This window comes from Lissotriton helveticus, chromosome 10 (genome assembly GCF_964261635.1).
Source record: "Lissotriton helveticus chromosome 10, aLisHel1.1, whole genome shotgun sequence".
NCBI lineage: Eukaryota > Metazoa > Chordata > Amphibia > Caudata > Salamandridae > Lissotriton > Lissotriton helveticus.
This window is the reverse complement of record NC_136071.1, coordinates 590913023-590935212: the sequence shown is the minus strand read 5'-3', so window position 1 is coordinate 590935212 and position 22190 is coordinate 590913023. Positions and strand designations below refer to the sequence as shown.

Genomic DNA, 22190 nt, shown 5'->3' with positions numbered 1-22190 from the left:
TTTGGATTCAAACGCGCTCGCTCAGGCTCGATCAGGCGAGATTTATATGAGTGGCTCACAGGCCTGAAACACTCACCTGGGAGACCCAGAGTGGCTGACTTCTCAGTATAGCCATTGTTGGGCGAGTCACCTCCTTTCCTCCTGCCTCAATCTAGAATTGGCTGCAAATCATAGGAGAGAGTGCAATGCCCGTGTGCAGTGCCTACTCCCAGCTACCTCTCTGTCTTCCTTATGTAAATTAGAATTTGCAAGGGGGGACCAATGGCATTCTGCTCCTCCCACATAACCAGGAAGCCCTGTTGAACATGTCTGCCTGTGTTTTTGCAGGGACAGTGCCTTCTCTGCCCAAAAGGTGGCAGGAGAGCCTCACAACAAATGATGGGATCAACTGCTTAGTTAGAAACCCAGCATGGCAGTTACTGTGATGGAGTGCAAATTTAATGGAAGGTGTGCCTGAGGTGTCATTTCCAGAAATCCATGGAATTGTGATTGAGGGCCCAGCCTGATTGTTGGTGGATTTCTCTTCACATGCTACAGGTTCCTGCAAAGATTGTGGTGTTTGCCGGGAACGCACTGCAAAAAACAGGAAGATTTACGGGTGTAAAAGGGACCTGTCAGAAGTGGGATTTGAACCCACGCCTCCATGAGGAGACCAGAAGGCTCAGCTACACTGAAGATCAAGCTCTCTTGAGTCTGGCGCCTTAGACCACTCGGCCATCCTGACGGCTCATGAGTGGGGCTTAGGTCTAACTCTTCTATCTGCACCTGCCAATGTTTCCACTTACAACCTTCACAGCAATGTCACAGGTGTAAAGGCCCCAACAATACAACATAGCTTAAACAAAATAAAAATAGGCACAAGAACGACCCCCAGATGACGGATGCAGATAACTTTGTTTCGTCTTGCAAAGGTAAAGAAAGTTTCCCACGGCTCACTGTGTTCAAAGACCACCTCTTCTTAAACTTGCATTCAGATAATAAGGTTTTAGAGTGTGCACATAAAAGCAGCCAACGCTCAGTGTTTCTGCCCGGTCTCGAACCGGGGACCTTTCGCGTGTTAGGCGAACGTGATGACCACTACACTACAGAAACGACCTTGCTGCTTGCTACTGTTAAAGCAAAGTTCCTCTCAAGGCTTCACCCTACTTCTATTCTGCTGTATCAGCAGCGGCTCAGAATGTGCAGAACAAGTGTGAAAACCTCAGAGATATCATCCAACATGCTTGCAATTAGACGTATTCAAAATTTACTTGTGCAGGCATCGACAGACAAATATCTGATGCCTAAATGTCTGTGAGTACAGCTTGGGAAAGCATCACCTGGGACACACTGAGACTAAGCAGGTAGGCAGAAAAAGCACGGTGATCCATTTTTCTTCTGAGGTTAGGAATATGTTGCGCAACAATGCACCGAGTATTACTAGAAATAGTCAGGCATAGTGCATTTTTAGTACGATTTGTATGTTTAGCTCTAAAAAGGGTTCGTCCGGGATTTGAACCCGGGACCTCTCGCACCCTAAGCGAGAATCATACCCCTAGACCAACGAGCCACGCAAGAGTCACCTCTGACATGGCTCCAGGGGTTAGTGGCAGCTAGTCGGTGAATGCTTCACCCAAAGCAAGCAACTGCACATGTTGCTCTCTTCTGCAATATGATTGCTGTCTTTTCCATGGCCGTCATCAAACAAGAAATTAAAAAGCCTCTGTCCTTCAGACAGTTTGTTTTCTCTAAGTGTCTGCTTGCGGTGAGGACAAGAAAAGCATTTCTGCTCTCATTCCTTGCTTTCATGAAGTAGGCCCACCCTTCAGAGCAAAGGGTGAGCAAGCGAATGGCGCAAGCTATCGTCACTTCTCTTTTCGAGCTGTCACTGAGATCCCTGGAGCACACTACGTCAGGTTGGTGAGGGATAGACAGCCTCTATTATCTCAGCTTTCCTATAAAGTCAGCCAGTAAAGGCAAACACTGTTAAAAACAGCAAACCGCTGTTTCTGCCCGGTCTCGAACCAGGGACCTTTCGCGTGTAAGGCGAACGTGATAACCACTACACTACAGAAACAGACACTAACTCAGGAATCTTGTTGGCATGTATTGGGCTGGAATGCACAGACTAAGGGCCAATGTCCTTGAAGCTCAAAGTTGGGCTCTCCTTACACGGTCTCTATTTCTTTGGAAGACAGGAATGAGGACCACTTTTATTCCAAGAGGCGATTTTGAAACCATATCCTGAAATTACACTAGAAAAACACTATGCATGTAATGTTCCTACCATGCTGGTCTGGCCCAGAAAAGCAGTTGCAAAGAAGTCCTGCACTCCTTTATCCCGCCACAAGTGGAAAATAGCGTGCAGGGTAAGGAACTTTCTCGACATACACAGCGTCTCATAGCATTGAAAAGAAGAAATGCTCCTATATTACAAGCATCCTGAAAATGTCCACGTCATGGGCTCGTCCGGGATTTGAACCCGGGACCTCTCGCACCCGAAGCGAGAATCATACCCCTAGACCAACGAGCCTGAGTGGCCAGGAGACATTTTGAACAATTTCTGAAGCGTCTTTCAGAAAAAAAGCAGGGCTATTTGGCTAGTCTCCCTCTAAGTGAGCCTCACAACGTCATGTTTTCTCTCAAGTTGTTGTTTTTTCACTCTAGCAAGAAAGGGGGCAGCCAATCTCCTATCAGCCAGTGAGCAGAAAAAAGGCACAGATGAGAACAGCAAGCACTTTCTGGCAATTGTTCTCCTCTGCAAGTCCTGGACCCTTGCCCCATAGACTTCCACACCAGAAGCAATGAAGGGCCCACCATTTCCTGCGCCTGAGAAAGAGGGGTTTGATATTTGGATTCAAACGCGCTCGCTCAGCGCTCGATCAGGCTCGATCAGGCGAGATTTATATGAGTGGCTCACAGGCCTGAAACACTCACCTGGGAGACCCAGAGTGGCTGACTTCTCAGTATAGCCATTGTTGGGCGAGTCACCTCCTTTCCTCCTGCCTCAATCTAGAATTGGCTGCAAATCATAGGAGAGAGTGCAATGCCCGTGTGCAGTGCCTACTCCCAGCTACCTCTCTGTCTTCCTTATGTAAATTAGAATTTGCAAGGGGGGACCAATGGCATTCTGCTCCTCCCACATAACCAGGAAGCCCTGTTGAACATGTCTGCCTGTGTTTTTGCAGGGACAGTGCCTTCTCTGCCCAAAAGGTGGCAGGAGAGCCTCACAACAAATGATGGGATCAACTGCTTAGTTAGAAACCCAGCATGGCAGTTACTGTGATGGAGTGCAAATTTAATGGAAGGTGTGCCTGAGGTGTCATTTCCAGAAATCCATGGAATTGTGATTGAGGGCCCAGCCTGATTGTTGGTGGATTTCTCTTCACATGCTACAGGTTCCTGCAAAGATTGTGGTGTTTGCCGGGAACGCACTGCAAAAAACAGTAAGATTTACGGGTGTAAAAGGGACCTGTCAGAAGTGGGATTTGAACCCACGCCTCCATGAGGAGACCAGAAGGCTCAGCTACACTGAAGATCAAGCTCTCTTGAGTCTGGCGCCTTAGACCACTCGGCCATCCTGACGGCTCATGAGTGGGGCTTAGGTCTAACTCTTCTATCTGCACCTGCCAATGTTTCCACTTACAACCTTCACAGCAATGTCACAGGTGTAAAGGCCCCAACAATACAACATAGCTTAAACAAAATAAAAATAGGCACAAGAACGACCCCCAGATGATGGATGCAGATAACTTTGTTTCGTCTTGCAAAGGTAAAGAAAGTTTCCCACGGCTCACTGTGTTCAAAGACCACCTCTTCTTAAACTTGCATTCAGATAATAAGGTTTTAGAGTGTGCACATAAAAGCAGCCAACGCTCAGTGTTTCTGCCCGGTCTCGAACCGGGGACCTTTCGCGTGTTAGGCGAACGTGATGACCACTACACTACAGAAACGACCTTGCTGCTGGCTACTGTTAAAGCAAAGTTCCTCTCACGGCTTCACCCTACTTCTATTCTGCTGTATCAGCAGCGGCTCAGAATGTGCAGAACAAGTGTGAAAACCTCAAAGATATCATCCAACATGCTTGCAATTAGACGTATTCAAAATTTACTTGTGCAGGCATCGACAGACAAATATCTGATGCCTAAATGTCTGCGAGTACAGCTTGGGAAAGCATCACCTGGGACACACTGAGACTAAGCAGGTAGGCAGAAAAAGCACGGTGATCCATTTTTCTACTGAGGTTAGGAATATGTTAAGCAAAAAATCAACCGAGTATTACTAGAAATAGTCAGGCATAGTGCATTTTTAGTACGATTTGTATGTTTAGCTCTAAAAAGGGCTCGTCCGGGATTTGAACCCGGGACCTCTCGGACCCTAAGCGAGAATCATACCCCTAGACCAACGAGCCACGCAAGAGTCACCTCTGACATGGCTCCAGGGGTTAGTGGCAGCTAGTCGGTGAATGCTTCACCCAAAGCAAGCAACTGCACATGTTGCTCTCTTCTGCAATATGATTGCTGTCTTTTCCATGGCCGTCATCAAACAAGAAATTAAAAAGCCTCTGTCCTTCAGACAGTTTGTTTTCTCTAAGTGTCTGCTTGCGGTGAGGACAAGAAAAGCATTTCTGCTCTCATTCCTTGCTTTCATGAAGTAGGCCCACCCTTCAGAGCAAAGGGCGAGCAAGCGAATGGCGCAAGCTATCGTCACTTCTCTTTTCGAGCTGTCACTGAGATCCCTGGAGCACACTACGTCAGGTTGGTGAGGGATAGACAGCCTCTATTATCTCAGCTTTCCTATAAAGTCAGCCAGTAAAGGCAAACACTGTTAAAAACAGCAAACCGCTGTTTCTGCCCGGTCTCGAACCAGGGACCTTTCGCGTGTAAGGCGAACGTGATAACCACTACACTACAGAAACAGACACTAACTCAGGAATCTTGTTGGCATGTATTGGGCTGGAATGCACAGACTAAGGGCCAATGTCCTTGAAGCTCAAAGTTGGGCTCTCCTTACCCGGTCTCTATTTCTTTGGAAGACAGGAATGAGGACCACTTTTATTCCAAGAGGCGATTTTGAAACCATATCCTGAAATTACACTAGAAAAACACTATGCATGTAATGTTCCTACCATGCTGGTCTGGCCCAGAAAAGCAGTTGCAAAGAAGTCCTGCACTCCTTTATCCCGCCACAAGTGGAAAATAGCGTGCAGGGTAAGGAACTTTCTCGACATACACAGCGTCTCATAGCATTGAAAAGAAGAAATGCTCCTATATTACAAGCATCCTGAAAATGTCCACGGCATGGGCTCGTCCGGGATTTGAACCAGGGACCTCTCGCACCCGAAGCGAGAATCATACCCCTAGACCAACGAGCCTGAGTGGCCAGGAGACATTTTGAACAATTTCTGAAGCGTCTTTCAGAAAAAAAGCAGGGCTATTTGGCTAGTCTCCCTCTAAGTGAGCCTCACAACGTCATGTTTTCTCTCAAGTTGTTGTTTTTTCACTCTAGCAAGAAAGGGGGCAGCCAATCTCCTATCAGCCAGTGAGCAGAAAAAAGGCACAGATGAGAACAGCAAGCACTTTCTGGCAATTGTTCTCCTCTGCAAGTCCTGGACCCTTGCCCCATAGACTTCCAAACCAGAAGCAATGAAGGGCCCACCATTTCCTGCGCCTGAGAAAGAGGGGTTTGATATTTGGATTCAAACGCGCTCGCTCAGCGCTCGATCAGGCTCGATCAGGCGAGATTTATATGAGTGGCTCACAGGCCTGAAACACTCACCTGGGAGACCCAGAGTGGCTGACTTCTCAGTATAGCCATTGTTGGGCGAGTCACCTCCTTTCCTCCTGCCTCAATCTAGAATTGGCTGCAAATCATAGGAGAGAGTGCAATGCCCGTGTGCAGTGCCTACTCCCAGCTACCTCTCTGTCTTCCTTATGTAAATTAGAATTTGCAAGGGGGGACCAATGGCATTCTGCTCCTCCCACATAACCAGGAAGCCCTGTTGAACATGTCTGCCTGTGTTTTTGCAGGGACAGTGCCTTCTCTGCCCAAAAGGTGGCAGGAGAGCCTCACAACAAATGATGGGATCAACTGCTTAGTTAGAAACCCAGCATGGCAGTTACTGTGATGGAGTGCAAATTTAATGGAAGGTGTGCCTGAGGTGTCATTTCCAGAAATCCATGGAATTGTGATTGAGGGCCCAGCCTGATTGTTGGTGGATTTCTCTTCACATGCTACAGGTTCCTGCAAAGATTGTGGTGTTTGCCGGGAACGCACTGCAAAAAACAGGAAGATTTACGGGTGTAAAAGGGACCTGTCAGAAGTGGGATTTGAACCCACGCCTCCATGAGGAGACCAGAAGGCTCAGCTACACTGAAGATCAAGCTCTCTTGAGTCTGGTGCCTTAGACCACTCGGCCATCCTGACGGCTCATGAGGGGGGCTTAGGTCTAACTCTTCTATCTGCACCTGCCAATGTTTCCACTTACAACCTTCACAGCAATGTCACAGGTGTAAAGGCCCCAACAATACAACATAGCTTAAACAAAATAAAAATAGGCACAAGAACGACCCCCAGATGATGGATGCAGATAACTTTGTTTCGTCTTGCAAAGGTAAAGAAAGTTTCCCACGGCTCACTGTGTTCAAAGACCACCTCTTCTTAAACTTGCATTCAGATAATAAGGTTTTAGAGTGTGCACATAAAAGCAGCCAACGCTCAGTGTTTCTGCCCGGTCTCGAACCGGGGACCTTTCGCGTGTTAGGCGAACGTGATGACCACTACACTACAGAAACGACCTTGCTGCTTGCTACTGTTAAAGCAAAGTTCCTCTCAAGGCTTCACCCTACTTCTATTCTGCTGTATCAGCAGCGGCTCAGAATGTGCAGAACAAGTGTGAAAACCTCAAAGATATCATCCAACATGCTTGCAATTAGACGTATTCAAAATTTACTTGTGCAGGCATCGACAGACAAATATCTGATGCCTAAATGTCTGCGAGTACAGCTTGGGAAAGCATCACCTGGGACACACTGAGACTAAGCAGGTAGGCAGAAAAAGCACGGTGATCCATTTTTCTACTGAGGTTAGGAATATGTTAAGCAAAAAATCAACCGAGTATTACTAGAAATAGTCAGGCATAGTGCATTTTTAGTACGATTTGTATGTTTAGCTCTAAAAAGGGCTCGTCCGGGATTTGAACCCGGGACCTCTCGCACCCTAAGCGAGAATCATACCCCTAGACCAACGAGCCACGCAAGAGTCACCTCTGACATGGCTCCAGCGGTTAGTGGCAGCTAGTCGGTGAATGCTTCACCCAAAGCAAGCAACTGCACATGTTGCTCTCTTCTGCAATATGATTGCTGTCTTTTCCATGGCCGTCATCAAACAAGAAATTAAAAAGCCTCTGTCCTTCAGACAGTTTGTTTTCTCTAAGTGTCTGCTTGCGGTGAGGACAAGAAAAGCATTTCTGCTCTCATTCCTTGCTTTCATGAAGTAGGCCCACCCTTCAGAGCAAAGGGCGAGCAAGCGAATGGCGCAAGCTATCGTCACTTCTCTTTTCGAGCTGTCACTGAGATCCCTGTAGCACACTACGTCAGGTTGGTGAGGGATAGACAGCCTCTATTATCTCAGCTTTCCTATAAAGTCAGCCAGTAAAGGCAAACACTGTTAAAAACAGCAAACCGCTGTTTCTGCCCGGTCTCGAACCAGGGACCTTTCGCGTGTAAGGCGAACGTGATAACCACTACACTACAGAAACAGACACTAACTCAGGAATCTTGTTGGCATGTATTGGGCTGGAATGCACAGACTAAGGGCCAATGTCCTTGAAGCTCAAAGTTGGGCTCTCCTTACCCGGTCTCTATTTCTTTGGAAGACAGGAATGAGGACCACTTTTATTCCAAGAGGCGATTTTGAAACCATATCCTGAAATTACACTAGAAAAACACTATGCATGTAATGTTCCTACCATGCTGGTCTGGCCCAGAAAAGCAGTTGCAAAGAAGTCCTGCACTCCTTTATCCCGCCACAAGTGGAAAATAGCGTGCAGGGTAAGGAACTTTCTCGACATACACAGCGTCTTATAGCATTGAAAAGAAGAAATGCTCCTATATTACAAGCATCCTGAAAATGTCCACGTCATGGGCTCGTCCGGGATTTGAACCCGGGACCTCTCGCACCCGAAGCGAGAATCATACCCCTAGACCAACGAGCCTGAGTGGCCAGGAGACATTTTGAACAATTTCTGAAGCGTCTTTCAGAAAAAAAGCAGGGCTATTTGGCTAGTCTCCCTCTAAGTGAGCCTCACAACGTCATGTTTTCTCTCAAGTTGTTGTTTTTTCACTCTAGCAAGAAAGGGGGCAGCCAATCTCCTATCAGCCAGTGAGCAGAAAAAAGGCACAGATGAGAACAGCAAGCACTTTCTGGCAATTGTTCTCCTCTGCAAGTCCTGGACCCTTGCCCCATAGACTTCCACACCAGAAGCAATGAAGGGCCCACCATTTCCTGCGCCTGAGAAAGAGGGGTTTGATATTTGGATTCAAACGCGCTCGCTCAGGCTCGATCAGGCGAGATTTATATGAGTGGCTCACAGGCCTGAAACACTCACCTGGGAGACCCAGAGTGGCTGACTTCTCAGTATAGCCATTGTTGGGCGAGTCACCTCCTTTCCTCCTGCCTCAATCTAGAATTGGCTGCAAATCATAGGAGAGAGTGCAATGCCCGTGTGCAGTGCCTACTCCCAGCTACCTCTCTGTCTTCCTTATGTAAATTAGAATTTGCAAGGGGGGACCAATGGCATTCTGCTCCTCCCACATAACCAGGAAGCCCTGTTGAACATGTCTGCCTGTGTTTTTGCAGGGACAGTGCCTTCTCTGCCCAAAAGGTGGCAGGAGAGCCTCACAACAAATGATGGGATCAACTGCTTAGTTAGAAACCCAGCATGGCAGTTACTGTGATGGAGTGCAAATTTAATGGAAGGTGTGCCTGAGGTGTCATTTCCAGAAATCCATGGAATTGTGATTGAGGGCCCAGCCTGATTGTTGGTGGATTTCTCTTCACATGCTACAGGTTCCTGCAAAGATTGTGGTGTTTGCCGGGAACGCACTGCAAAAAACAGGAAGATTTACGGGTGTAAAAGGGACCTGTCAGAAGTGGGATTTGAACCCACGCCTCCATGAGGAGACCAGAAGGCTCAGCTACACTGAAGATCAAGCTCTCTTGAGTCTGGCGCCTTAGACCACTCGGCCATCCTGACGGCTCATGAGTGGGGCTTAGGTCTAACTCTTCTATCTGCACCTGCCAATGTTTCCACTTACAACCTTCACAGCAATGTCACAGGTGTAAAGGCCCCAACAATACAACATAGCTTAAACAAAATAAAAATAGGCACAAGAACGACCCCCAGATGACGGATGCAGATAACTTTGTTTCGTCTTGCAAAGGTAAAGAAAGTTTCCCACGGCTCACTGTGTTCAAAGACCACCTCTTCTTAAACTTGCATTCAGATAATAAGGTTTTAGAGTGTGCACATAAAAGCAGCCAACGCTCAGTGTTTCTGCCCGGTCTCGAACCGGGGACCTTTCGCGTGTTAGGCGAACGTGATGACCACTACACTACAGAAACGACCTTGCTGCTTGCTACTGTTAAAGCAAAGTTCCTCTCAAGGCTTCACCCTACTTCTATTCTGCTGTATCAGCAGCGGCTCAGAATGTGCAGAACAAGTGTGAAAACCTCAGAGATATCATCCAACATGCTTGCAATTAGACGTATTCAAAATTTACTTGTGCAGGCATCGACAGACAAATATCTGATGCCTAAATGTCTGTGAGTACAGCTTGGGAAAGCATCACCTGGGACACACTGAGACTAAGCAGGTAGGCAGAAAAAGCACGGTGATCCATTTTTCTTCTGAGGTTAGGAATATGTTGCGCAACAATGCACCGAGTATTACTAGAAATAGTCAGGCATAGTGCATTTTTAGTACGATTTGTATGTTTAGCTCTAAAAAGGGTTCGTCCGGGATTTGAACCCGGGACCTCTCGCACCCTAAGCGAGAATCATACCCCTAGACCAACGAGCCACGCAAGAGTCACCTCTGACATGGCTCCAGGGGTTAGTGGCAGCTAGTCGGTGAATGCTTCACCCAAAGCAAGCAACTGCACATGTTGCTCTCTTCTGCAATATGATTGCTGTCTTTTCCATGGCCGTCATCAAACAAGAAATTAAAAAGCCTCTGTCCTTCAGACAGTTTGTTTTCTCTAAGTGTCTGCTTGCGGTGAGGACAAGAAAAGCATTTCTGCTCTCATTCCTTGCTTTCATGAAGTAGGCCCACCCTTCAGAGCAAAGGGTGAGCAAGCGAATGGCGCAAGCTATCGTCACTTCTCTTTTCGAGCTGTCACTGAGATCCCTGGAGCACACTACGTCAGGTTGGTGAGGGATAGACAGCCTCTATTATCTCAGCTTTCCTATAAAGTCAGCCAGTAAAGGCAAACACTGTTAAAAACAGCAAACCGCTGTTTCTGCCCGGTCTCGAACCAGGGACCTTTCGCGTGTAAGGCGAACGTGATAACCACTACACTACAGAAACAGACACTAACTCAGGAATCTTGTTGGCATGTATTGGGCTGGAATGCACAGACTAAGGGCCAATGTCCTTGAAGCTCAAAGTTGGGCTCTCCTTACACGGTCTCTATTTCTTTGGAAGACAGGAATGAGGACCACTTTTATTCCAAGAGGCGATTTTGAAACCATATCCTGAAATTACACTAGAAAAACACTATGCATGTAATGTTCCTACCATGCTGGTCTGGCCCAGAAAAGCAGTTGCAAAGAAGTCCTGCACTCCTTTATCCCGCCACAAGTGGAAAATAGCGTGCAGGGTAAGGAACTTTCTCGACATACACAGCGTCTCATAGCATTGAAAAGAAGAAATGCTCCTATATTACAAGCATCCTGAAAATGTCCACGTCATGGGCTCGTCCGGGATTTGAACCCGGGACCTCTCGCACCCGAAGCGAGAATCATACCCCTAGACCAACGAGCCTGAGTGGCCAGGAGACATTTTGAACAATTTCTGAAGCGTCTTTCAGAAAAAAAGCAGGGCTATTTGGCTAGTCTCCCTCTAAGTGAGCCTCACAACGTCATGTTTTCTCTCAAGTTGTTGTTTTTTCACTCTAGCAAGAAAGGGGGCAGCCAATCTCCTATCAGCCAGTGAGCAGAAAAAAGGCACAGATGAGAACAGCAAGCACTTTCTGGCAATTGTTCTCCTCTGCAAGTCCTGGACCCTTGCCCCATAGACTTCCACACCAGAAGCAATGAAGGGCCCACCATTTCCTGCGCCTGAGAAAGAGGGGTTTGATATTTGGATTCAAACGCGCTCGCTCAGCGCTCGATCAGGCTCGATCAGGCGAGATTTATATGAGTGGCTCACAGGCCTGAAACACTCACCTGGGAGACCCAGAGTGGCTGACTTCTCAGTATAGCCATTGTTGGGCGAGTCACCTCCTTTCCTCCTGCCTCAATCTAGAATTGGCTGCAAATCATAGGAGAGAGTGCAATGCCCGTGTGCAGTGCCTACTCCCAGCTACCTCTCTGTCTTCCTTATGTAAATTAGAATTTGCAAGGGGGGACCAATGGCATTCTGCTCCTCCCACATAACCAGGAAGCCCTGTTGAACATGTCTGCCTGTGTTTTTGCAGGGACAGTGCCTTCTCTGCCCAAAAGGTGGCAGGAGAGCCTCACAACAAATGATGGGATCAACTGCTTAGTTAGAAACCCAGCATGGCAGTTACTGTGATGGAGTGCAAATTTAATGGAAGGTGTGCCTGAGGTGTCATTTCCAGAAATCCATGGAATTGTGATTGAGGGCCCAGCCTGATTGTTGGTGGATTTCTCTTCACATGCTACAGGTTCCTGCAAAGATTGTGGTGTTTGCCGGGAACGCACTGCAAAAAACAGTAAGATTTACGGGTGTAAAAGGGACCTGTCAGAAGTGGGATTTGAACCCACGCCTCCATGAGGAGACCAGAAGGCTCAGCTACACTGAAGATCAAGCTCTCTTGAGTCTGGCGCCTTAGACCACTCGGCCATCCTGACGGCTCATGAGGGGGGCTTAGGTCTAACTCTTCTATCTGCACCTGCCAATGTTTCCACTTACAACCTTCACAGCAATGTCACAGGTGTAAAGGCCCCAACAATACAACATAGCTTAAACAAAATAAAAATAGGCACAAGAACGACCCCCAGATGATGGATGCAGATAACTTTGTTTCGTCTTGCAAAGGTAAAGAAAGTTTCCCACGGCTCACTGTGTTCAAAGACCACCTCTTCTTAAACTTGCATTCAGATAATAAGGTTTTAGAGTGTGCACATAAAAGCAGCCAACGCTCAGTGTTTCTGCCCGGTCTCGAACCGGGGACCTTTCGCGTGTTAGGCGAACGTGATGACCACTACACTACAGAAACGACCTTGCTGCTGGCTACTGTTAAAGCAAAGTTCCTCTCACGGCTTCACCCTACTTCTATTCTGCTGTATCAGCAGCGGCTCAGAATGTGCAGAACAAGTGTGAAAACCTCAAAGATATCATCCAACATGCTTGCAATTAGACGTATTCAAAATTTACTTGTGCAGGCATCGACAGACAAATATCTGATGCCTAAATGTCTGCGAGTACAGCTTGGGAAAGCATCACCTGGGACACACTGAGACTAAGCAGGTAGGCAGAAAAAGCACGGTGATCCATTTTTCTACTGAGGTTAGGAATATGTTAAGCAAAAAATCAACCGAGTATTACTAGAAATAGTCAGGCATAGTGCATTTTTAGTACGATTTGTATGTTTAGCTCTAAAAAGGGCTCGTCCGGGATTTGAACCCGGGACCTCTCGGACCCTAAGCGAGAATCATACCCCTAGACCAACGAGCCACGCAAGAGTCACCTCTGACATGGCTCCAGGGGTTAGTGGCAGCTAGTCGGTGAATGCTTCACCCAAAGCAAGCAACTGCACATGTTGCTCTCTTCTGCAATATGATTGCTGTCTTTTCCATGGCCGTCATCAAACAAGAAATTAAAAAGCCTCTGTCCTTCAGACAGTTTGTTTTCTCTAAGTGTCTGCTTGCGGTGAGGACAAGAAAAGCATTTCTGCTCTCATTCCTTGCTTTCATGAAGTAGGCCCACCCTTCAGAGCAAAGGGCGAGCAAGCGAATGGCGCAAGCTATCGTCACTTCTCTTTTCGAGCTGTCACTGAGATCCCTGGAGCACACTACGTCAGGTTGGTGAGGGATAGACAGCCTCTATTATCTCAGCTTTCCTATAAAGTCAGCCAGTAAAGGCAAACACTGTTAAAAACAGCAAACCGCTGTTTCTGCCCGGTCTCGAACCAGGGACCTTTCGCGTGTAAGGCGAACGTGATAACCACTACACTACAGAAACAGACACTAACTCAGGAATCTTGTTGGCATGTATTGGGCTGGAATGCACAGACTAAGGGCCAATGTCCTTGAAGCTCAAAGTTGGGCTCTCCTTACCCGGTCTCTATTTCTTTGGAAGACAGGAATGAGGACCACTTTTATTCCAAGAGGCGATTTTGAAACCATATCCTGAAATTACACTAGAAAAACACTATGCATGTAATGTTCCTACCATGCTGGTCTGGCCCAGAAAAGCAGTTGCAAAGAAGTCCTGCACTCCTTTATCCCGCCACAAGTGGAAAATAGCGTGCAGGGTAAGGAACTTTCTCGACATACACAGCGTCTCATAGCATTGAAAAGAAGAAATGCTCCTATATTACAAGCATCCTGAAAATGTCCACGGCATGGGCTCGTCCGGGATTTGAACCAGGGACCTCTCGCACCCGAAGCGAGAATCATACCCCTAGACCAACGAGCCTGAGTGGCCAGGAGACATTTTGAACAATTTCTGAAGCGTCTTTCAGAAAAAAAGCAGGGCTATTTGGCTAGTCTCCCTCTAAGTGAGCCTCACAACGTCATGTTTTCTCTCAAGTTGTTGTTTTTTCACTCTAGCAAGAAAGGGGGCAGCCAATCTCCTATCAGCCAGTGAGCAGAAAAAAGGCACAGATGAGAACAGCAAGCACTTTCTGGCAATTGTTCTCCTCTGCAAGTCCTGGACCCTTGCCCCATAGACTTCCAAACCAGAAGCAATGAAGGGCCCACCATTTCCTGCGCCTGAGAAAGAGGGGTTTGATATTTGGATTCAAACGCGCTCGCTCAGCGCTCGATCAGGCTCGATCAGGCGAGATTTATATGAGTGGCTCACAGGCCTGAAACACTCACCTGGGAGACCCAGAGTGGCTGACTTCTCAGTATAGCCATTGTTGGGCGAGTCACCTCCTTTCCTCCTGCCTCAATCTAGAATTGGCTGCAAATCATAGGAGAGAGTGCAATGCCCGTGTGCAGTGCCTACTCCCAGCTACCTCTCTGTCTTCCTTATGTAAATTAGAATTTGCAAGGGGGGACCAATGGCATTCTGCTCCTCCCACATAACCAGGAAGCCCTGTTGAACATGTCTGCCTGTGTTTTTGCAGGGACAGTGCCTTCTCTGCCCAAAAGGTGGCAGGAGAGCCTCACAACAAATGATGGGATCAACTGCTTAGTTAGAAACCCAGCATGGCAGTTACTGTGATGGAGTGCAAATTTAATGGAAGGTGTGCCTGAGGTGTCATTTCCAGAAATCCATGGAATTGTGATTGAGGGCCCAGCCTGATTGTTGGTGGATTTCTCTTCACATGCTACAGGTTCCTGCAAAGATTGTGGTGTTTGCCGGGAACACACTGCAAAAAACAGGAAGATTTACGGGTGTAAAAGGGACCTGTCAGAAGTGGGATTTGAACCCACGCCTCCATGAGGAGACCAGAAGGCTCAGCTACACTGAAGATCAAGCTCTCTTGAGTCTGGTGCCTTAGACCACTCGGCCATCCTGACGGCTCATGAGGGGGGCTTAGGTCTAACTCTTCTATCTGCACCTGCCAATGTTTCCACTTACAACAGGGGTGCCCAAACCTGTCCTGGCGGGCCGTATCCATGCCAGATTTTTGGGATATCCCCATCTGGTGATCACGGTTCGATCCCCGGCGCCGGCGGCAGATCAGAGTGCCCAGGACGGGGTCCATGTGACCCGGGCAGTCCTATCCCCTGGGTGTACGTGGTTGTCCGACATGTCGGTCGTATTTGCTTTTACGTACCGGATCGGAATCGGCCCCCATAAAATCGTACGTAAAGTATATAGCAAATCAACCTGAAATCTGCTGGGTCAGAAAGGGCTCGATTCCGATCCGTGTCGGAAGGTTAGGAGTCCGTACGAATTTGTCGGGACGGCATGGCAGAGTGCCCGGGATGGGCTCCATGGCTCTTGGGCAGTCGTCCCCCGGGCGTCCGGGGCTCCATCCAGGCCGACGGCATGGCAGAGTGCCCGGGACGGGCTCCATGCGTCCCGGGCATTCGTCCCCCGGGCGTCCGGGGCTCCATCCAGGCCGGCGGCAAGGCAGTGTGCCCGGGTCGGGCTCCATGCGTCCCGGGCATTCGTCCCCCGGGCGCCTGAAACTGCTGGGTCAGAGAGGGCTCGATTCCGATCCGTGTCGTAAGGTTAGGAGTCCGTACGAATTTGTCGGGACGGCATGGCAGAGTGCCCGGGACGGGCTCCATGCGTCCCGGGCATTCGTCCCCCGGGCGTCCGGGGCTACATCCAGGCTGACGGTATGGCAGAGTGCCCGGGTCGGGCTCCATGGTTTTCACGGTGGTCCTCCCCAGGGTGTCGGGGCGCTCCAGGCCGAAGGCATGGAAAAGTGCCCAGGACGGGCTCCATGCGTCCCGGGCATTTGTCCCCCGGGCGTCCGGGGCTCCATCCAGGCCGACGGCATGGCAGAGTGCCCGGGTCGGGCTCCATGGCTTTCACGGTGGTCCTCCCCTGGGTGTCTGGGGGCTCCAGGCCGAAGGCATGGAAAAGTGCCCAGGACGGGCTCCATGCGTCCCGGGCACGGGCACGGGGACGGGGACAGGGTCGGGAGAGTCCAGGCGGCTTCACTTCCGTGTCCAGCCATCTGATCGACCAGATTCCCTCGGCCATCTGGTCGCCCGGATCCCCTCGGGCATCTGGTCGCCCGCAACGCTTTCCTATGGGGCGACCAGATGGCCGAACTTCCCTGGAAGTCCCGATGAGGTGCCATTCGCCGCCCGGATCCCAGCGAGGGCTCCAGGAGGTTGGGTACATTCGCGCCTTGGGTCCCCTCTGTCACCTCGCGTGCACAGATTACAAGAAAAGGGGGTAATTTTCCTCCGGATTACTAGGGAGAAGGGTACACCCGGACACCCCTCCGAGGCTGGTGGTTCTCTGCCATGGGGACCAGATGGGCTATGCCTGGGCAACACCTCCCTAGGCCACCCGGGGCTTCCTTCCTCCAGGCCAACGGCATGTCAAATTGCCCAGGACGGGCTCCATGGCTCCTGGGCAGTCGTCCCCCGGGCGTCCGGGGCTCCATCCAGGCTGACGGCATTGAAAAGTGCCCAGGACGGGCTCCATGCGTCCCGGGCATTCGTCCCCTGGGCGTCCGGGGCTCCATCTAGGCTGACGGTATGGCAGAGTGCCCGGGTCGGGCTCCATGGTTTTCACGGTGGTCCTCCCCTGGGTGTCTGGGGGCTCCAGGCCGAAGGCATGGAAAAGTGCCCAGGACGGGCTCCATGCGTCCCGGGCATTCGTCCCCCGGGCGTCCGGGGCACCCATCTCCATGAGGCCAACGGCATTGGCAAAGTACCCAGGACGGGCTCCATGGGTCCCGGGCAGACCTCCCCCCGGGCGTCCGGGGCTCCCACCTCCAGGCCGACGGAATGTCAAAGTACCCAGGACGGGCTCCATGGGTCCCGGGCAGCTTCCCCCGGGGCGTCCGGGGCACCCACCTCCAGGCCGACGGCATGTCAAAGTACCCAGGACGGGCTCCACGGGTCCCGGGCATTCCTCCCCCAGGTCGTCCGGGCCCTAGAGCTCCGGTGGTCCAACCTGCGCCTGAGGCCCAGCCGGGGTCCAAGAGCCCTGCCTTGCGTGGGCAGGCAGTCAGGAACCCTACCGCGAAGGCTTGGGATGGATGGGGAGCTGGGAGTCCTTTCGATCCCGGCCCTCTGGTCGCCCGCGATGCTTTCCAATGGGGCGACCAGATGGCCGGGCTTCCCTGGAAGTCCCGATGAGGTGCCATTCGGCTCCTGGATCCCAGCTAGGGCTCCATGAGGTCGGGTTCTTTTACGCCTTGGGTCCCCTCTGTCACCTCGCGTGCACGGATTGCAAGAAAGGGGGGTAATTTCCCTCCGGATTACTAGGGGCAGGGTACGCCCAAACACCTCTCCAGGGCTGGTGGTTCTCTGCCCGGGGGACCAGATGAGATATGCCTGGGCAACACCTCCCCCGGGTGTCTGGGGGCTCCATTCTCCGGGCCAACGGCATGGCTCAATGCCCAGGACGGGCTCCACGTGTCCCGGACAGACCTCCCCTGGGCGTCCGGGGCACCCATCTCCATGAGGCCAACGGGATGGCAAAGTACCCGGGAAGGGCTCCACGGGTCCCGGGCAGCCTTCCCCCGGGCGTCCGGGGCTCCCACCTTTAGGCCGACGGCATGTCACACTGCCCAGGACGGGCTCCATGGGCCCCGGACAGACCTCCCCCGGGCGTCCGGGGCACCCATCTCCAGGAGGCCAACGGGACGGCAAAGTACCCGGGACGGGCTCCACGGGTCCCGGGCAGCCTTCCCCCGGGCGTCCGTGGCTCCCACCTTTAGGCCGACGGCATGTCACACTGCCCAGGACGGGCTCCATGGGCCCCGGACAGACCTCCCCCGGGCGTCCGGGGCACCCATCTCCAGGAGGCCAACGGGATGGCAAAGTACCCGGGAAGGGCTCCACGGGTCCCGGGCAGCATTCCCCCGGGCGTCCGGGGCTCCCACCTCCAGGCCGACGGCATGTCACAGTGCCCAGGACGGGCTCCATGGGCCCCGGACAGCCCTCCCCCCGGGCGTTCGGGGCACATATCTCCAGGAGGCCAACGGCGTTGCAAAGTACCCGGAAAGGACTCCACGGGTACCGGGCAGTCCTCCCCCGGGCGTCCGGGGCACCCATCTCCATGAGGCAAACGGCATTGGCAAAGTACCCGGGAGGGGCTCCACGGGTCCCGGGCAGGCCTCCCCCGGGCGTCCAGGGCACCCACCTCCAGGCCGACGGCATGTAAAAGTGCCCAGGACGGGCTCCATGGGTCCCGGGCAGCCCACCCCCGGGCATCTGGGGCACCCATCTCCAGGAGGCCAACGGCGTTGCAAAGTACCCGGGAAGGGCTCCACGGGTACCGGGCAGTCCTCCCCCGGGTGTCCGGGGGCTCCCTTCTCCAGGCCGACGGCATGGTTCAATGCCCAGGACGGGACGTCAAGTGGCCAGGACGGGCTCCATGCGTCCCGGGCATTCGTCCCGGGACGGGGACGGGGTGGGGAAGAGTCCAGGCGGCTTCACCTCCATGCCCAGCCATCTGGTCGCCCGGATTCCCTCGGCCATCTGGTCGCCCGGATCCCCTCGGGCATCTGGTCGCCCGCAACGCTTTCCTATGGGGGGGACCAGATGGCCGAACTTCCCTGGAAGTCTTAATGAGGTGCCATTCGCCTCCCGGATCCCAGCGAGGGCTCCATGAGGTCGGGTTCTTTCACGCCTTGGGTCCCCTCTGTCACCTCGCGTGCACAGATTGCAAGAAAGGGGGGTAATTTGCCTCCGGATTACTATGTGGCAGGGTATGCCCGGACACCCCACCAGGGTTGGTGGTTCTCTGCCATGGGGACCAGATGGGATATGCCTGGGCAACACCTCCCTAGGCCACCCGGAGCTTCCTTCCTCCAGGCCAACTGCATGTCAAATTGCCCAGGACGGGCTCCATGGCTCTTGGGCAGTCGTCCCCCGGGCGTCCGGTGCTCCATCCAGGCCGACGGCATGGCAGAGTGCCCGGGACAGGCTCCATGCGTCCCGGGCCTTCGCCCCCCCCCGGGCGTCCGGGGCTCCATCCAGGCTGACGGCATGGCAGAGTGCCCGGGACGGGCTCCACGGGCCCCAGGCGTCTGGGGCTCCCTTCCCCGGGCCAGCGGCATGTCAGAGTGCCCAGGACGGGCTCCACGGGCCCCGGTCATCCGGGGCACCCTTCCCCGGGCCAGCGGCATGTCAGAGTGCCCAGGACCAGTTCCACGGGTCCCGGGCAGTCCTCCCCCGGGCGTCCGGGGCTCCCTTCCCCGGGCCAAAGCATTTCAGAGTGCCCAGGACGGGCTCCACGGGTTCCGGGCGTCCAGGTCTCCCTTCCCTGGGCCAACGGCTTGTCAGAGTGCCCAGGACGGGCTCCACGGGCCCCGGGCGTCCGGGGCACCCTTCCCCGGGCCAGCGGCATGTCAGAGTGCCCAGGAGGAGTTCTACGGGTCCCGGGCAGTCCTCCCCCCCGGGTGTCCGGGGCTCCCTTCCCCGGGCCAAAGCATTTCAGAGTGCCCAGGACGGGCTCCACGGGTCCCGGACGTCCGGGGCTCCCTTCCCCGGGCCAACGGCATACAGGAGTGCCCAGGACGGGCTCCACGGGTCCCGGGTGTCCGGGGCTCCCTTCCCCGGGCCAACGGCATACAGGAGTGCCCAGGACGGGCTCCACAGGTCCCGGTCGTCTGGGGCTCCCTTCCCCGGGCCAACGGCTTGTCAGAGTGCCAAGGACGGGCTCCACGGGTCCCGGTCGTCTGGGGTCCCTCCCCCGGGCCAACAGCAGGTCAGAGTGCCCAGGACGGGCTCCACGGGTCCCGGGCAGCCCACCCCCCGGGCGTTCGGGGCACCCATCTCCAGGAGGCCAACGGCGTTGCAAAGTACCCGGGAAGGGCTCCACGGGTACCGGGCAGTCCTCCCCCGGGCGTCCGGGGCTCCCTTCTCCAGGCCAACGGCATGGTTCAATGCCCAGGACGGGCTCCATGTGTCCCAGACAGACCTCCCCCGGGCGTCCGGGGCACCCATCTCCAGGCCAACGGCATGGCTCAATGCCCAGGACGGGCTCCATGGGTCCGGGGAGGCGTCCCATGCGCCTCCGGGCTTGGGAGCCCCGGCTGGGTCCAGGGGCCCGGGCGGGCCCCGGGTGGGGTGCTCCGGCCCTGGTCCCTGTCTTCCAGCCTACCGCACTGCCAAGGGCCTAGGAATGGGTTCCGTTGTTCCCGGGGAGCCTCCCCTTGCTTGGCTGGGTTCAGGAGCAGTGGCTAGGGCCCCTGAGGGCCCGGGGAGGGCGGCCTCCCCACCCCGGGCTCTGTCCTTGGTCCTGCTGCGTGGCAGGGTGCCCGGGACGGGGTCCGGAGGGACCGGGGAGGCGTCCCATGCACCTCCGGGCTTGGGAGCCCCGGCTGCGTCCAGGGGCCCGGCCGGGCCCCGGGTCGGGTGCTCCGGCCCTGGGCCCTGTCTCCCAGCCTGCCGCACTGCCAAGGGCCCGGGAAGGGGTTCCGATGTGCCCGGGGAGCCTCCCCTTGCTTGGCTGGGTTCAGGAGCAGTGGCTAGGGCCCCTGAGGGCCCGGGGAGGGCGGCCTCCCCACCCCGGGCTCTGTCCTTGGTCCTGCTGCGTGGCAGGGTGCCCGGGACGGGGTCCGGAGGGACCGGGGAGGCGTCCCATGCACCTCCGGGCTTGGGAGCCCCGGCTGCGTCCAGGGGCCCGGCCGGGCCCTGGGTCGGGTGCTCCGGCCCTGGGCCCTGTCTCCCAGCCTGCCGCACTGCCAAGGGCCCGGGAAGGGGTTCCGATGTGCCCGGGGAGCCTCCCCTTGCTTGGCTGGGTTCAGGAGCAGTGGCTAGGGCCCCTGAGGGCCCGGGGAGGGCGGCCTCCCCACCCCGGGCTCTGTCCTTGGTCCTGCTGCGTGGCAGGGTGCCCGGGACGGGGTCCGGAGGGACCGGGGAGGCGTCCCATGCGCCTCCGGGCTAGGGAGCCCCGGCTGGGTCCAGGGGCCCGGGCGGGCCCCGGGTCGGGGAGCTCCGGCCCTGGGCCCTGTCTCCCAGCCTGCCGCACGGCCAAGGGCCCGGGAAGGGGTTCCGATGTGCCCGGGGAGCCTCCCCTTGCTTGGCTGGGTTCAGGAGCAGTGGCTAGGGCCCCTGAGGGCCCGGGGAGGGCGGCCTCCCCACCCCGGGCTCTGTCCTTGGTCCTGCTGCGTGGCAGGGTGCCCGGGACGGGGTCCGGAGGGACCGGGGAGGCGTCCCATGCGCCTCCGGGCTTGGGAGCCCCGGCTGGGTCCAGGGGCCCGGGCGGGCCCCGGGTCGGGTGCTCAGGCCCTGGGCCCTGTCTCCCAGCCTGCCGCACGGCCAAGGGCCCGGGAAGGGGTTCCGATGTGCCCGGGGAGCCTCCCCTTGCTTGGCTGGGTTCAGGAGCAGTGGCTAGGGCCCCTGAGGGCCCGGGGAGGGCGGCCTCCCCACCCCGGGCTCTGTCCTTGGTCCTGCTGCGTGGCAGGGTGCCCGGGACGGGGTCCGGAGGGACCGGGGAGGCGTCCCATGCGCCTCCGGGCTTGGGAGCCCCGGCTGGGTCCAGGGGCCCGGGCGGGCCCCGGGTCGGGTGCTCAGGCCCTGGGCCCTGTCTCCCAGCCTGCCGCACTGCCAAGGGCCCGGAAAGGGGTTCCGATGTGCCCGGGGAGCCTCCCCTTGCTTGTCTGTGTTCAGGAGCTCCATCCGGGGCCCCTGAGGGCCCCGGGGAGGGTGGCCTCCCCACCCCGGGCTCCATCCTGGGTCCTGCCGTGGGGCAGGGTGCCCGGGACGGGGTCCGGCGGGCCCGGGGATGCTTCCCCTGTGCCTCCGGGCCTGGGAGCCCCGGCTGGGTCCAGGGGCCCGGTCGGGGCCCCGGGTCGGGCGCTCCGGCCCTGGGCCCGGTCCCCCGGGCTGCCGCTCCACCCAGGGCCCAGGACAGGGGTCCGTCGGTCCCTTGCAGGCCTCCCCTGCTTGTCAAGGTGTAAGCGGGCCCCGGGTTGGAGGGCCCGCCGGCCCCTGGCAGCCTCCATGGCTGTGGCCCGGCTGGGGCCCCGGGCCTCCGGCCCGCCATGCCCCGGGCGCCCGCTCCCTCCTTCGTGGGGGCACGGGGCGACCGGATGGCGTCCCTTTCGTGCCCGGCCATCTGGTCGCCCGGATCCCCTCGGCCATCTGGTCTCCCGGATCCCCTCGGCCATCTGGTCTCCAGGATCCCCTCGGCCATCTGGTCTCCC

The 22190-nt window shown here is 55.0% G+C and overlaps 26 non-coding genes across 26 annotated transcripts; all 26 read right to left on the bottom strand.

The window, feature by feature from the left end:
- Positions 1-612: 612 nt before the first annotated feature.
- On the bottom strand, positions 613-724 carry TRNAL-CAA (transfer RNA leucine (anticodon CAA)). The gene is made up of 2 exons: positions 687-724; positions 613-658 (listed from the first exon to the last, which is right to left on the bottom strand). It is a non-coding gene; the product is annotated as a tRNA-Leu (tRNA).
- Positions 725-1019: 295 nt separating this feature from the next.
- TRNAV-AAC (transfer RNA valine (anticodon AAC)) lies at positions 1020-1092 on the bottom strand. Its single transcript has one exon. It is a non-coding gene; the product is annotated as a tRNA-Val (tRNA).
- A 385-nt stretch (positions 1093-1477) lies between these two features.
- On the bottom strand, positions 1478-1549 carry TRNAP-AGG (transfer RNA proline (anticodon AGG)). The gene has a single exon. It is a non-coding gene; the product is annotated as a tRNA-Pro (tRNA).
- Positions 1550-1983: 434 nt separating this feature from the next.
- Positions 1984-2056, bottom strand: TRNAV-UAC (transfer RNA valine (anticodon UAC)). The gene has a single exon. It is a non-coding gene; the product is annotated as a tRNA-Val (tRNA).
- Positions 2057-2440: 384 nt separating this feature from the next.
- Positions 2441-2512, bottom strand: TRNAP-CGG (transfer RNA proline (anticodon CGG)). Its single transcript has one exon. It is a non-coding gene; the product is annotated as a tRNA-Pro (tRNA).
- A 940-nt stretch (positions 2513-3452) lies between these two features.
- Positions 3453-3564, bottom strand: TRNAL-CAA (transfer RNA leucine (anticodon CAA)). Its single transcript has 2 exons — positions 3527-3564; positions 3453-3498 (listed from the first exon to the last, which is right to left on the bottom strand). It is a non-coding gene; the product is annotated as a tRNA-Leu (tRNA).
- A 295-nt stretch (positions 3565-3859) lies between these two features.
- Positions 3860-3932, bottom strand: TRNAV-AAC (transfer RNA valine (anticodon AAC)). Its single transcript has one exon. It is a non-coding gene; the product is annotated as a tRNA-Val (tRNA).
- A 386-nt stretch (positions 3933-4318) lies between these two features.
- TRNAP-AGG (transfer RNA proline (anticodon AGG)) lies at positions 4319-4390 on the bottom strand. The gene has a single exon. It is a non-coding gene; the product is annotated as a tRNA-Pro (tRNA).
- A 434-nt stretch (positions 4391-4824) lies between these two features.
- On the bottom strand, positions 4825-4897 carry TRNAV-UAC (transfer RNA valine (anticodon UAC)). Its single transcript has one exon. It is a non-coding gene; the product is annotated as a tRNA-Val (tRNA).
- Positions 4898-5281: 384 nt separating this feature from the next.
- On the bottom strand, positions 5282-5353 carry TRNAP-CGG (transfer RNA proline (anticodon CGG)). The gene has a single exon. It is a non-coding gene; the product is annotated as a tRNA-Pro (tRNA).
- Positions 5354-6293: 940 nt separating this feature from the next.
- On the bottom strand, positions 6294-6405 carry TRNAL-CAA (transfer RNA leucine (anticodon CAA)). The gene is made up of 2 exons: positions 6368-6405; positions 6294-6339 (listed from the first exon to the last, which is right to left on the bottom strand). It is a non-coding gene; the product is annotated as a tRNA-Leu (tRNA).
- Positions 6406-6700: 295 nt separating this feature from the next.
- Positions 6701-6773, bottom strand: TRNAV-AAC (transfer RNA valine (anticodon AAC)). The gene has a single exon. It is a non-coding gene; the product is annotated as a tRNA-Val (tRNA).
- Positions 6774-7159: 386 nt separating this feature from the next.
- TRNAP-AGG (transfer RNA proline (anticodon AGG)) lies at positions 7160-7231 on the bottom strand. Its single transcript has one exon. It is a non-coding gene; the product is annotated as a tRNA-Pro (tRNA).
- Positions 7232-7665: 434 nt separating this feature from the next.
- On the bottom strand, positions 7666-7738 carry TRNAV-UAC (transfer RNA valine (anticodon UAC)). Its single transcript has one exon. It is a non-coding gene; the product is annotated as a tRNA-Val (tRNA).
- Positions 7739-8122: 384 nt separating this feature from the next.
- On the bottom strand, positions 8123-8194 carry TRNAP-CGG (transfer RNA proline (anticodon CGG)). The gene has a single exon. It is a non-coding gene; the product is annotated as a tRNA-Pro (tRNA).
- Positions 8195-9123: 929 nt separating this feature from the next.
- TRNAL-CAA (transfer RNA leucine (anticodon CAA)) lies at positions 9124-9235 on the bottom strand. The gene is made up of 2 exons: positions 9198-9235; positions 9124-9169 (listed from the first exon to the last, which is right to left on the bottom strand). It is a non-coding gene; the product is annotated as a tRNA-Leu (tRNA).
- A 295-nt stretch (positions 9236-9530) lies between these two features.
- On the bottom strand, positions 9531-9603 carry TRNAV-AAC (transfer RNA valine (anticodon AAC)). The gene has a single exon. It is a non-coding gene; the product is annotated as a tRNA-Val (tRNA).
- A 385-nt stretch (positions 9604-9988) lies between these two features.
- Positions 9989-10060, bottom strand: TRNAP-AGG (transfer RNA proline (anticodon AGG)). The gene has a single exon. It is a non-coding gene; the product is annotated as a tRNA-Pro (tRNA).
- Positions 10061-10494: 434 nt separating this feature from the next.
- On the bottom strand, positions 10495-10567 carry TRNAV-UAC (transfer RNA valine (anticodon UAC)). Its single transcript has one exon. It is a non-coding gene; the product is annotated as a tRNA-Val (tRNA).
- A 384-nt stretch (positions 10568-10951) lies between these two features.
- TRNAP-CGG (transfer RNA proline (anticodon CGG)) lies at positions 10952-11023 on the bottom strand. The gene has a single exon. It is a non-coding gene; the product is annotated as a tRNA-Pro (tRNA).
- A 940-nt stretch (positions 11024-11963) lies between these two features.
- Positions 11964-12075, bottom strand: TRNAL-CAA (transfer RNA leucine (anticodon CAA)). The gene is made up of 2 exons: positions 12038-12075; positions 11964-12009 (listed from the first exon to the last, which is right to left on the bottom strand). It is a non-coding gene; the product is annotated as a tRNA-Leu (tRNA).
- A 295-nt stretch (positions 12076-12370) lies between these two features.
- TRNAV-AAC (transfer RNA valine (anticodon AAC)) lies at positions 12371-12443 on the bottom strand. The gene has a single exon. It is a non-coding gene; the product is annotated as a tRNA-Val (tRNA).
- Positions 12444-12829: 386 nt separating this feature from the next.
- TRNAP-AGG (transfer RNA proline (anticodon AGG)) lies at positions 12830-12901 on the bottom strand. Its single transcript has one exon. It is a non-coding gene; the product is annotated as a tRNA-Pro (tRNA).
- A 434-nt stretch (positions 12902-13335) lies between these two features.
- On the bottom strand, positions 13336-13408 carry TRNAV-UAC (transfer RNA valine (anticodon UAC)). Its single transcript has one exon. It is a non-coding gene; the product is annotated as a tRNA-Val (tRNA).
- A 384-nt stretch (positions 13409-13792) lies between these two features.
- On the bottom strand, positions 13793-13864 carry TRNAP-CGG (transfer RNA proline (anticodon CGG)). Its single transcript has one exon. It is a non-coding gene; the product is annotated as a tRNA-Pro (tRNA).
- A 940-nt stretch (positions 13865-14804) lies between these two features.
- Positions 14805-14916, bottom strand: TRNAL-CAA (transfer RNA leucine (anticodon CAA)). Its single transcript has 2 exons — positions 14879-14916; positions 14805-14850 (listed from the first exon to the last, which is right to left on the bottom strand). It is a non-coding gene; the product is annotated as a tRNA-Leu (tRNA).
- Positions 14917-22190: the final 7274 nt, after the last annotated feature.